This window comes from Pleurodeles waltl, chromosome 2_2 (assembly GCF_031143425.1).
Source record: "Pleurodeles waltl isolate 20211129_DDA chromosome 2_2, aPleWal1.hap1.20221129, whole genome shotgun sequence".
In the NCBI taxonomy this organism is placed as follows: Eukaryota; Metazoa; Chordata; class Amphibia; order Caudata; family Salamandridae; genus Pleurodeles; species Pleurodeles waltl.
The window spans coordinates 373224278-373236999 of NC_090439.1; positions in this window are offsets into that span (position 1 = coordinate 373224278).

Below are 12722 nucleotides of genomic sequence, written 5' to 3' on the forward strand. Positions count from 1 at the left end.
GGGCGGGCGCGCTAGCGCTCCCCCAAGTTCCCGTGTGCCTTGGACGAGGTGACCTCGTCCAAGGCACACAGGAACTGTAGCCCTGGACGAGGTCACCTCGTCCAGGGCACAGAACCGGTTAAATTTGTCACTGTAGGCTAGTAACTTCATTTACCAATTTCAATTGGCACACTGGACCCACTGGACCCCCCTTACAAGTCCCTAGTATATGGTACCTAGATACCCAGGGCAGTGGGGTTCCGGGAGATCCATATGGGATGCAGGGAGCTCAGACAAACCCTTGCACAGGCCTGCCACTGCAGCTTGCGTGAAATAACACACATGTTATTTCACAGCCATTTTCACTGCACTTAAGTAACTTATAAGTCACCTAAATGTCTAACCTTCACTTGCTGAAGGTTAGGTGCAACGTTACTAAGTGTGAGGGCACCCCTTCCACTAACAAAGGTGCTCCCACATAGTTCAGGGCCATTTCCCAGGACTTTGTGAGTGCGGGGACGCCATTAAATGCATGCACTACATACATCTGGTATTGGGGAGCCAATTCCATGCATCCTGGGGCTCCACCATGGACACCCAGTACTGCCAAACCAGCTCTCTGAGGCTTGCACTGCAGCTACAGCTGCTGCCACCTCACAGACGGGGTTCTGCCCTCCCGGGGATTGAGCAGCTTAATCCCCAGGAAGGCAGAACAATGCATTTCCTTTAGGAGAGAGGTGTTACACCATCTCCCTTTGGAAATAGGTGGACACCTCAGCTGGCAGATTGAACAACACCACTGGTCCTGGAGGGGGCAACATGCCCTGTGCTTGATCCTGGGGAGTGCAAGGCCAAAGTCTCTCGAGTGGGTGACTTGCCCATATGCTCTGGAGGGGTCAACAGGCCCTGTGCTTGGTCTTGGGGAGTGCAAGGCCACAGTCTCTCAAGTGGGTGACTTGCCCACATGCTCTGGATGGGTCAACATGCCCTGTGCTTGAGCCTGGGGAGTGCAAGGCCACAGTCTCTCCAGTGGGTGACTTGCCCACATGCTCTGGAGGGGGCAACATGCCCTGTGCTTGGTCCTGGGGAGTGCAGGCCACAGTCTCTCAAGTGGGAGACTTGCCACACATGCTCTGGAGGGAGCATTGTGCCCTGTGCTACTGATCCTGGGGAGGATGGCGTGAGTGGGTGGCTTACCAACTGGTTCTGGAGGGGGTATTGTGCCCTGTGTGTCTGATCCTGGGGAGGATGGGGTGAGTGGGTGGCTTATCCACTGGTCTGGAGGGGGCATATTGCCCTGTGCTACTGATCCTGGGGAGGATGGGGTGAGTGAGTGGCTTACCCACTGGTTCTGAAGGGGGAACTCGTGCCCTGTGCGTCTGATCCTGGAGAGGATGGGGTGAGTAAGTGGCTTACCCACTGGTTCTGGAGGGGGCATCGTGCCTTGCGCTTCTGATCCTGGGAAGTGCAAGGTCACAGTCTCTCAGCTGGGTGTCATTCCCACAGGATGGGTGCTCATTGGTGGTGGTGGTGGTGCTGCTGCTGCTGCTGCTGGTGGGGGGAAGCTCAAGCCCATCCCCTGCAGCCTTGGATGGCTGCACACTGTTGGTGGTGGTGGTGCTTCTGCTGTTGGGGGGAAGCTTAAACCCATCCCCTGCAGCCTCAGATGGCTGCCCACTGGTGGTGGTGGTACTGCTGCTGGGGAAAGTTCAAGCCCACCCTCTACAGGCTCGGATGGCTGCACAACAATGGTTGGTGGTCGGAGCTCTAACTGAGGTCCCTGCACCAGACCCCATGTCCTTCCTGCCTGCTGGTGCAGGCCCCTTGCCCTTCCTGGCAGCACTTGGGCAGGCGCCTTGCCCTTCCGGGCAGCAGCTGGGGCAGGCTCCTTGCCTTTCCGGGCAGCAGCTGGGGCAGGGTCCTTGCCCTTCCGGGCAGCAGCTTGGGCAGGTACACTTTCTTTGAGGCTGGCTGGTGCCCTGGATCCTTTCCCACCATGAGTGGGTGTAGAGACTACTGGTCCCATGGACTAGTTGGCTGAGGTGCTTGCCTGGGTTTTTGGCACCCTGGCCAGACGTGAAGAACGGGGGAGGGGTACGGAAGAGGTCAATGGTGGAGAGGAAAACTTTCTTAGGGACACTGGGGCGGGAAGAGGGAGAAGGTTTGGGAGTGGAAGAGAGGGAGTGGTTGTAGGAGGTGTCTGTCTGCTGTGTTTGGGTGCAGGTGCATGGTCTGGATGCTGTTGTGAGTTGGACGGCTGTCTGTGTGCTTGCGTTTGTGTACCTTGGGAGGGGGACAGACAAAGTGGGAGAGGACACAGGAGACATGTGCATGGCTGTTGTAATGGTGTCTGCAAGTGAGATGTGTGTTCTGCTAGGTGTGTTGGTGATGCTGGTAGTGGATGATGGTGTAGTGCATGCAGGTGTGAGTGTAGCTGGAACTGGGAGAGAGGAGGTGGGGGGACACAGTGAAGACAGTGGATGTTGGTATGTCTGCATCTGGATGGGGTTTGTGTGAGTGCCTGTGGGATGATTTGTGGTGCTTATGTTTGCCAGTGCCATTCTTGTTTGTTGTCTTGTGCGCATGCTCGTCTGCCTTTGTGCTTGGGATATGTTGGGGTTGAGAGGAATGGGATTGGGAAGAGGAAGTTGGAGGGGGGAGGGTGGAAACGTAGACAATAGCGGCCATCAGCGAGGAGGCCAGAGCCTGGATTGATCTCTGTCGGACCAACAAGCAAGTGTGAATGCCCTCCAGGAATGCATTAGTCTGTTGCATCTGGATGGAATTCACAATGGTTGACTGCCCTACAGAGATGGATCGCAGGACTTCAATAGTCTCCTCACTCAGGGCAGCAGGGCTCACTAGGGCAGGGCTTGAGGTGCCTGGGGCGAAGGAGATGCCCACCCTCCTGGGTGAGCGGGCATGGGCAACTCACTGAGGGGCTGCTGGGAGGGCGGTGCTGGTACAGGGGTGGCAGCTGTACCTGTAGCTGGGGTTGTCACAGAAGGGTCCGCCACCACCAGGGAGCTTCCATCAGAGGAGGTATCTGTGTCAGAACTGTCCACTCCTGTCTCCGCCGTGGTGCTTCTTATGGCCCACCATATCCCTGCACATCGCCATTTGTATACACAGGGCCCAGCACACAAGCTGCACACCACACAGGGGACATCCACCAACCTCCCCCAACCTCCCCCACATGAGGCCTTCACACACACCACTCTATGCATTCATGCACCATGCATCGTGCTCACAGTGTACTCACCTGTTGGTCTGGATGCCCATACAGCAGTCCATACTGGGGTAGGACCCCACCCGCCAGTCGCTCGAAATCTGCCGAGGTGAAGGAAGGGGCCCTTTCCCCAGTCACACAAGCCATGGTAGGTTCCAGACACAGGTCACAAAAGCACATGAAGTGTAGGTCCTCTCCTGTTGAAGGTCAGGTAGCAAGTGAGTGATCAGAGAGAAAATGGCGGTCACATCTGCAGCAAGGCATACCGTCACCGGCGGCGTACATCACCATTGGCCACTGTACCTCATAGGGCCCAATGATAACCAATGATGAGTTGCACGGTGGTTCCTGTTCGCCTCCCGCAACGGCACACAACGTCAGCGGAATTACCTCACTTCTACCTGTCCCTCCACACAGGACAGGCAGATGCCATTTCAGGGTGGGGGGCAGGCCCTGGATAATAACTGCATCACAGTTCAAAAATTGGACATACAGGACAAATGCCACTTATACATTAAAATTTAACATCATGCATTGTACTGTTGTGGCTATGATGTACAGTTTGTAATAGTCTCCTCACTCCTTTGCTACCACTGTGGATGAATAGGAGATGGAGACATACCCCGTGTACAGACCCTTGGTGGACTTGGCAACAATGGAGGACAGGCACATCATCCTCACCAACAAACTTGACAGGGCCATAATCATAGAGCTGTGTGCACAATTGGAGCCTGACCTAATATCTGCTATCTGTCACACCACTCGGATCCCCCCTATTGTGCAACTCCTAGCTGTGCTAATTTCTTGGCAACTAGTTCTTTCCAAGTGACAGTGGGCTTGGCAGCAGGAATGTCACAGCCAATGTTCTCAATATTGCTCACAAGAGTGTTTTCTGCCCTGATTAAACACATGTGCAGCTACATGGTTTTGCATTTTTCCCCCACGGGCAAAATGAACAGATGTTCAGAAATCGAAAAAGTTTTCACTCAATGAATGTCCAGATGGTGTGCTTGGCAGACCAGTACATCTCCCATGTCAATGCTAAGTATCCAGGGTCGTTGCATCCCAAATGTGATGGCCTAAGTACAGAGGCACAAGGTGTGGCTAATAAGTGAGCCCTGGTTCCCACCCAGTATATGTTGGGGTATGGTGTGGGCCATATGGGATAGTATGTGGCTAAATGTTGTCCCTCGATATTTGCAGGTGACTCTGGTTACCCAAACCTATGGTGGCCATGACCCCTGTAAGGAATCCCAGGACAAGGGCAGAAGAACGTTATAATGAAGCACATGGGCAAACAAGAAGGATTATCGAACATATCTTTGGCCTCCTGAAGGCCAGGTTTCGGTGCCTCAATCTAACAGGTGGATCCCTTTGATACTCACCCAAGAAGGTCTGCCAGATAATTGTGGCATGCTGCATGTTGCACAACCTGGCCCTCAGGTGGCCGTGTGGCAGCAGTGGAACCTGTGGACAATGAGAAAGAGGAGGCAGAGGATGAGGACAACAAAACTTCGGTGTTTCGCCAATACTTCCAATGACACACAGGTAAGACAGTGTTACTTCATATTTCATTGTCATTTTATGGTTTATCTTTGTCACTGGCATGCTGTTAATTCCCACATCTATGCCCACTCACTGTACACTTTGGCAACTCATTTTGCAGATGTTGGTGCCCCACTATCGCTCTTGGTGTGATCTCTGCAGCCAACTACAGGTCTTTCCTTTTTGAACATTACTGTACAGTTGAATTGCATTGTTTGAACCTGGTTAAACAAATACATGCTAAAATAAGTTTGACATACTCCATACTTATTTTTTCAAAGGGTGTTTATTTAAGTGCTAAGAAGTAGAGGGGCAAGTGCAATGGGCTGGGTAATGATGGAGGAAAGTCCAAGGTATTGTTCCAGTCTATTGGTAGCACAGGTGCGGTGTCCAAGGGGACATAGGAAGGGGAGCAATGGCAGTTCAAGGTGGACAGGGTGACAGAGTGGGACACAAGGGTGACAATCAGGAGAATCTCATTTCCTGGCGGGGGTTTTGACAATAGTCTCCGGCTTCTGCCTGGATCACAGGGAACGTTTGTGGGGTAGTTCTCCTTCCGTAGGGAGAGGGGTGATGGTGGCCTGTTGGTCCTGTGGCGGGGCCTCCTGTCCACTAGCGGCAGAGGAGTTCAGGTGTCTGGCTAGTTTCAGGGGCCCGCTGTTGTACAACTGCCTCCCTCATGATGTTGGCCATGTCTGCCAGCACCCCTGCAATGGAGACCAGGCTTGTGTTAGTGGCCTGCAAGTCCTCCCTGATCCCATAGTATTGTCCCTCCTGCAGCCACCTGTTCTCCTGCACGTTGACCAGGATCTGGCCCATCGTATCCTGTATGCTGTCATCACTGTGGGCCTCTTCTGTTAGGGGACTGGATAGTGCTGGCACCTCTTTTCCGCTGACATAGGCTGGGGTACCTGTGGGGATGTAAATGCAGTGTTATTGTTTCTGTGTGTGACAAATTGTGCATTGGTGGGTTGCCCTGTTTGGTTGTATTTGCCCTAGCAGCTTTCACTGCTGGGGGGGTGAGGTGGTGGAGTGATGGGTTTGAGGGTGAGGGTGGTGGTATATGATGGCAGGCAGGTAGGGGGGTGATAGTAGTAAAGAGTTGACTTACCAGAGTCCAGTTCACCTGCTACTCAGGCCAGGCCCTCAAGATGCATTATTGTTAAGACTTGCTCCTCCAATGTTGTTAGTTGTGTGGGAGAAGGTGGGGGTCCACCACCAGTCCTCTGTACAGAGAGTTGGGGTCTTTCTGCAATGGAACGTACCTTCCCCCATAGGTCGTTCCACCTCTTTCTGATGCCATCCCTGGTTCTTGTGTGCTGTTCCACTGCATTGACCCTGTCAACAATCCTCCGCCATAGCTCCATCTTCCTTGCACTGGATATCTGCTGCTCCTGTGCTCCAAATAGCTGTGGCTCTACCCGGATGATTTTCTCCACCATGACCCTTAGCTCCTCCTATGAGAATCAGGGGTGTCTTTGTGGTGCCATGGGTGTTGTGTGAGTTGTGTGGGTGAGGGTGTTGGGTGATGTGTTGGGGTGTGTGATGTAGGGTGCGTGGGTGGTGTATAGGTGAAGGTGGTGTGTGGCTCTGGTCTTGTCTGTGGTCGTGGTGTCTGTCTCGTGCCAATTGTTTGTAGTTGTAAAGAGTTGTGGGTAATGTGGGTGTGTGTTTTATAGTGGCGTGGGTGTGTGGGTGTTATGTGTGTATGGGTGTCAGGTGTGTGTAGTTTGAATTGTCCAGTGTGGTGTTGTTTTGTACGTGTGTGTCTATTTTGAGCGCGGCGGTATGTACCACCAATAGTTTACCGCCATTGAATGTCCACCATGGTGATTTGTGGGTCGTAATGTGGTGGGCGTAGTTCTGTTGGCTTAACAGTGTGGGTTTTGATACCGCCAGTTTATCACTGACCTTTGGTGTGGTGGAATTGTGTGTGTGGCTGAATAATGACAGATTGGTGTGTGTGTGTCATAATAGGTGAACGGATATCCGCAGCGGCGGCGGTAGGTAGGCATCAGTCAATATAGCGGTAAGTGGGATTTACGGCCAACGTCATAATGAGGGCCTATATCTATTGAAAAAAGGGCCACAATGCCCTCAAAACATGAGGTGTGAGTTAAACTTATGTGCTCGTTGGGGATTGCGGAACCTGCCTCTAAGCACTTCAATGTGGTCTTCAATACACCATTGGCAGCATTAATAACATCTGGTTAGCCAGAACCTTATCCCACTTCAGGCGACATTTGTCATTAGTCATGATTTCTCTCAGATCTCTCAATAACCATCATATCGATGACTAGAGGCCACAATCTTATGTGAACTAGGAAATAGTCAATCCTGCTAGTGTGGTTGACCTTGTTATAAGTATGGCAACACTTTGTATTGTATTTAGTCCTGTCATTGAGTACCCTCAGCCCAAATTCAATGGTCAATGACTTTGCCTGAACAGCAACTTGTAAGACTACCTTTTAATGGGCGGAATGTCCAGGGCAGAAATAGAGCATGCCCGTTCCTCCTCATCAGTAAACCCAAGATCATCCCAGTCAAGAGGTTCAAACGTGAAATTGAAATCACCTGCCACAATGATTTTATAATGCTGGGCACAATTCTGCAGAAACGTCCCCTGGACACAGAGAGTTTCGGAGGCCCGCCCCGTCTCCTCTAGTGTAGATTTTAAGGATGTTCACAACTGCATTAGTCCAAAATGATAGACAAAGACCAAACAGGTCAGGGAAATTGATGGATAGCTGTGATATGTGACAATTTAATGATGTTCTGGCCCAAATAGGTAGGCCACCAGAAGGCCTATCTCTGGTGCTGGGAAGAGCAGGAACATAAAAATGTAGGTAACCAGTCTGAAAACGTGGATCAATGAACCATGTCTCCTGGAGAAGACATAGATCATATTCCACAATAAAATAGATGAAAGATGGAAGGAGGAGGACAGATCTCAGTCCTGCCACATTCCAGGAAACATATCACACCCCAGTGTTTTGGGGAATTGTCCTTTCCACAGATGTAATATTCACAGTGAGCTACCGGAATTGGCTTTGGAAGGTGGAATTGAGAGGAGAGATATCACTATAACGGTTGTCCAGTAGATCCTGGGTTGAATGGTGGGATCTATCTAGGGGAGCTGACCTGACTATAGATGTAGTGTTCTCACACTTAACTGCCTGATCCTGGATTAACATATATGGTTCGTACGGGAATGAAATTGTGATGTTATCACAGTTGAGCATTGGGTCCTGGGTAATCTGATGGGGTCTGTCAAAGAGAGGAACGTGAGTGCTTGTGGTGTCAGCGTTAGAGGCTGCAGTTGCATATGAGTCGGAGGGTAATTTAGAAAAGGTTTGGGGTTATCTTCAAGTCAGTCGTTCTCACTGAGAACAGATAGGTTACCTGCTTAATAATGGGTAGGCAGGGTCCCATGGTACACAGGAAGCCTGGGGTATTTGAACTAAACGCGAGATTGCCCTGGAACACTTGTCCTTGCATCTAGGGCTGTAGGAGGCTGGCCTGGCTTATAGTGGGTACCTGATGGTACTTACATCTTCCAGGTCCAGTTATCCCTTATTTGTAGATTAGTAGTGTTCTAGCAGTTTAGGCTGATAGAGGTAGCTATAGCAGAGCAGCTTAGGCTGAACTAGGAGACATGCAAAGCTCCTACTATACCACTTATATCATATAGCACTATATCATAAGAATCACAATACTCAGAGTTACAAAAAATAAAGGAACTTTCTTTTAGTGACAATGCGTCAGAAATATTTCAGAGGATATAATCCCTTAGGAGGTAAGTAAAATACACAAAATATACACACATACCAAAATCAGGTAAGTAAACAGTTAGGAAAGTAGTGCAAACACTGTAGAATACTATAGGATGCAATAGACCTAGGGGCAACACAAACCATATACTAAGAAAGTGGAATGTGAACCACTTAGGGACCACAGGCCTACGGTAGCATGTAGAGGGTCGCTGGGAGTGTAAGAAAACACTAAGGGTGTCCAAGAAAGCCCACCCCAAGACCCTGAAAAGTAGGAGTAAAGTGACCCTACTTCCCCAGAAACACACTAAAGTCGTGATAGGAGATTCTGCAAAGACCACAACTGACTGCAAAGCACTGAAGACAGATTCCTGGACCTGAGGACCTGTAAAGGAAGGGGACCAAGTCCAAGAGTCACAAAAGTGTCCAGGGGGTGCAGGAGCCCACTAAACCCTGGGTGAAGGTGCAAAATGGCTGCCTCCGTGTGGAAGAAGCTGAAGATTCTGCAACATCGGAAGATGCAAGGAACTTCTCCTTTGCACAGAAGATGTCCCACTGTGTGATGGAGGATGCAGAGTTGTTGCAGAAAGACCGCAAACAAGCCTTGCTAGCTGCAAAGGTCGCGGTTGAAGAAAAAGGGTGCTGCCCTGGCCCAGGAAGGACCAGGAGGTCGCCACTTGGACGAGGAGTTCAAGAAAACTGAGCACGGCGGTCGTCTCAACACTACAAAGGAGGGTCCCACGAAGCCGGTGGTCAACTCAGCGAGCTGCGCAATGCAGGACGGAGTGCTGGGGACTTGGGCTGTGCTGTGCACAAAGGATTCCTTGCAACAGTGCACAGAAGCCCTAGCAGCTGCAGTTCACACAGTACACAGGATTACTGTCTGGTGTGGGGAGGCAAGGACTTACCTCCACCAAATTTGGAAAGATGGACCACTGGACTGTCGGGGTCACTTGGATCCAGCTCCTGTGTTTCAGGGACCACGCTCGTCACAATGAGAGGGGACCCAGAGGACCAGTGAAGCAGAAGTTTGGTGCCTGCGTCGACCAATGGGAGACTTCTTCTTGGCTTCCAGTGCAGGGTGAAGGCAGACAGCCCCCAGAGCATGCACCAACAGGAAACAGTTGAGAAAGCCAGCAGGATTAGGCGCTACAATGTCGCTGGTAGTCTTCTTGCTACTTTTTTGCAGTTTTGCAGGTGTCCTAGAGCAGTCAGCGGTCGATCCTTGGCAGAAGTCGAAGAGGGAGATGCAGAGGAACTCTGGGGAGCTCTTGCATTCGTTATCTGACGAGAAGACCAAAGGAGAGACCCTAAATAGCCCTCAGAGGAGGATTGGCCACCTAGTCTGGTAAGCACCTATAAGGAGCGGTCTCTGACGTCACCTGCTGGCCCTGGCCACTCAGAGACCTCCATTGTGCCCTCACACCTCTGCATTCAAGATGGCAGAGGTCTGGGACACACTGGAGGAGCTCTGGGCACCACCCCTGGGGTGGTGATGGACAGGGAAGTGGTCACTCTCCTTTCCTATGTCCACTTTCACGCCAGAGCAGGGGCTGGGGGGGTCCCTGAACCGGTGTAGACTGATTTATGTAAGGAGGGCACCGTCTGTGCCCTTCAAAGCATTTCCACATGCCAGGAGAGGCTACTCCTCTCAGGCCCTTAACACCTATTTCCAAAGGGAGAGGGTGTAACACGCTCTCTCAGAGGAAATCCTTTGTTCTGCCTTTCTGGGACTGGGCTGCCCAGACCCCAGGAGGGCAGAAGCCTGTCTGTGGGTTGGCAGCAGTGGTAGCTGCAGTTAAAACCCCAGAGAGCTGGTTTGGCAGTACCTGGGGTCCATGCTATAACCCCGGGGATGCATGGGATTGGCACCCCAGTACCATGTTTGGCATGGGGGGACAATTCCATGATCTTAGACATGTTACATGGCCATATTCAGAGTTACCATTGTGAAGCTACATATAGGTATTGACCTATATGTAGTGCACGCGTGTAATGGTGTCCCCGCACTCACAAAGTCCCGGGAAATTGCCCTGATCTCTGTGGGGCCACCTTGGCTAGTGCAAGGGTGCCCTCAAACTTAGTAACTTTGCACCTCACCTTCACCAAGATAGGGTTAGACATATAGGTGACTTATAAGTTACTTCAGTGCAGTTTAAAATGGCTGTGAAATAATGTGGACGTTATTTCACTCAGGCTGCAGTGGCAGTCCTGTGTAAGAATTGTCTGAGCTCCCTATGAGTGGAAAAAAAAATGATGCAGCCCATAAGGATCTCCTTGAACCCCAATACCCTGGTACCGAGGTACCATATACTAGTGAATTATAAGGGTGTTCCAGTGGGCCAATTAGAATTGGTAAAAATTGTCACTAGCCTGCAGTGACATTGTTAAAGGCAGAGAGAGCATAAGCACTGAGGTTCTGATTAGCAGAGCCTCAGTGACACAGTTAGGCACCACACAGGGAACACATTCAGGCCACAACTATGAGCACTGGGGTCCTGGCTAGCAGGATCCCAGTGAGACATATAAAACACACAGACAAATAGGGCTTCCACTATGAGCACTGGGCTCCTGGCTAGCTGGATCCCAGTGAGATAGTAAAAACACCCTGACATATAGGGCCAGATGTAGGTAGCTGTTTGCATGTCGCAAACTGCGAAAAACGCAGTTTGCGGCATGCAAACAGCCTAACGCGATGCACATCCCAAAATTGCGAGTCGGTACCGACTCGTAATTTGGGGATGCGACTCGCAAATAGGAAGGGGTGTTCCCTTCCTTGTTGTGACCGCATCGCCATGCTGAGTGGCTTTGTGTCCGCGAATGCGGTCGCAAACCAACTCGCAGTTACCACCCACTTGAAGTGGGTGGTAACTCATTCGCAAAAGGGAAGGGGTCCCCATGGGACCCCTTCCCCTTTCTGAATGCCGAAAACAATGTTTTTTCAGAGCAGGCAGTGGTCCTATGGAAGTTTTTTTTTCTTTTTGCAACTCATTTTCCTTTAAGGAAAACGGGCTGCAAAAAGAAAAAAAAACTTCTTTATTAAAAAAGCAGTCACAGACATGGAGGTCTGCTGTCTCCAACAGGGCACCATCCCTGTGAGTGCATGGACTCGCAATGGGGTCGCAAAATGCGACCCACCTCATTAATATTCATGAGGTGGTCTTTGCGACCCCATGGCGAGTCGCAGAAGGTGTCTGAGACACCTTTCTGCATAAAAGTTTGCGAGTTGCAAATTGCGAGTCTGTATGACTCGCAATTTGCAACTCGCAAAATTTTACTTACCTACATCTGGCCCATACTCACAACAGGCCAAAAGTGGGGGTAACAATGCTAGCAAGAAGCTACCTTCCTACAAGGGCCACTAGAATATCCACCATACTCCCATTCCTAAATGTCAACTTTATCATATCAAAGCGTGTGTCTGGATCGAGCTCTCTAACTGCATCAATTATAGCCTCATGTATTACAGAGTAGCAACCTCGCACTTGGTGGATCCAGTGGATTGCCTTTGTTTCTAACGGAGTCTCCCTCTTCCCTTTGCGACAGTGGATGTAGTTTAGAGAAGTTAATCATTAGAACAGTATTTTTAAATCGGGGCAGGTTGGTAACAGGCTGAAATGGGCAATTTGGAAGAGTGTCATTTGTAGATTTGGAGACTTGACCCCAGGTACCTTGCCTGCGCCTAAGCTATTAAGTGGGGAAGGCTGATAAGAGTTTCTGGTCTTGACACTAGCCAGAGGTTGGCCAGCACAGAGTGCTGGACCAGTGGCAGCAGGGCAGGACGCCTAAGTATGACTATTGTTACAACTACTCATGGGCCATTTGGGCAACTTCACCGGCGCACCAGAGGGATTAGGCATTGGACTTCAAATATGGTTTGTGATAGTCCTGGTGTCTAAATGAATTGGCTATTGAGATTAAGGAATTAACCATAGATTTAAATTCTGAAACCTCACTCTTTAATTCTTTTATGCATGGGGTGTACTGTGCATTGGATTGGGCTGAGTTGCCATCATGCGGATCTGAAATATTGATACAGGGGTTGAAAACACATTTTATGCGGTCATAATAACTTTACTATATATTCAACACTAAACATTGCAAAACAGTAAATGTAATTCAGCTAGGTCAACTGACTAAATTATAACCTCTTAGGACCCATAGGCTCAATGGGTCCCTTGTGTCCAAAAGCAACAGAA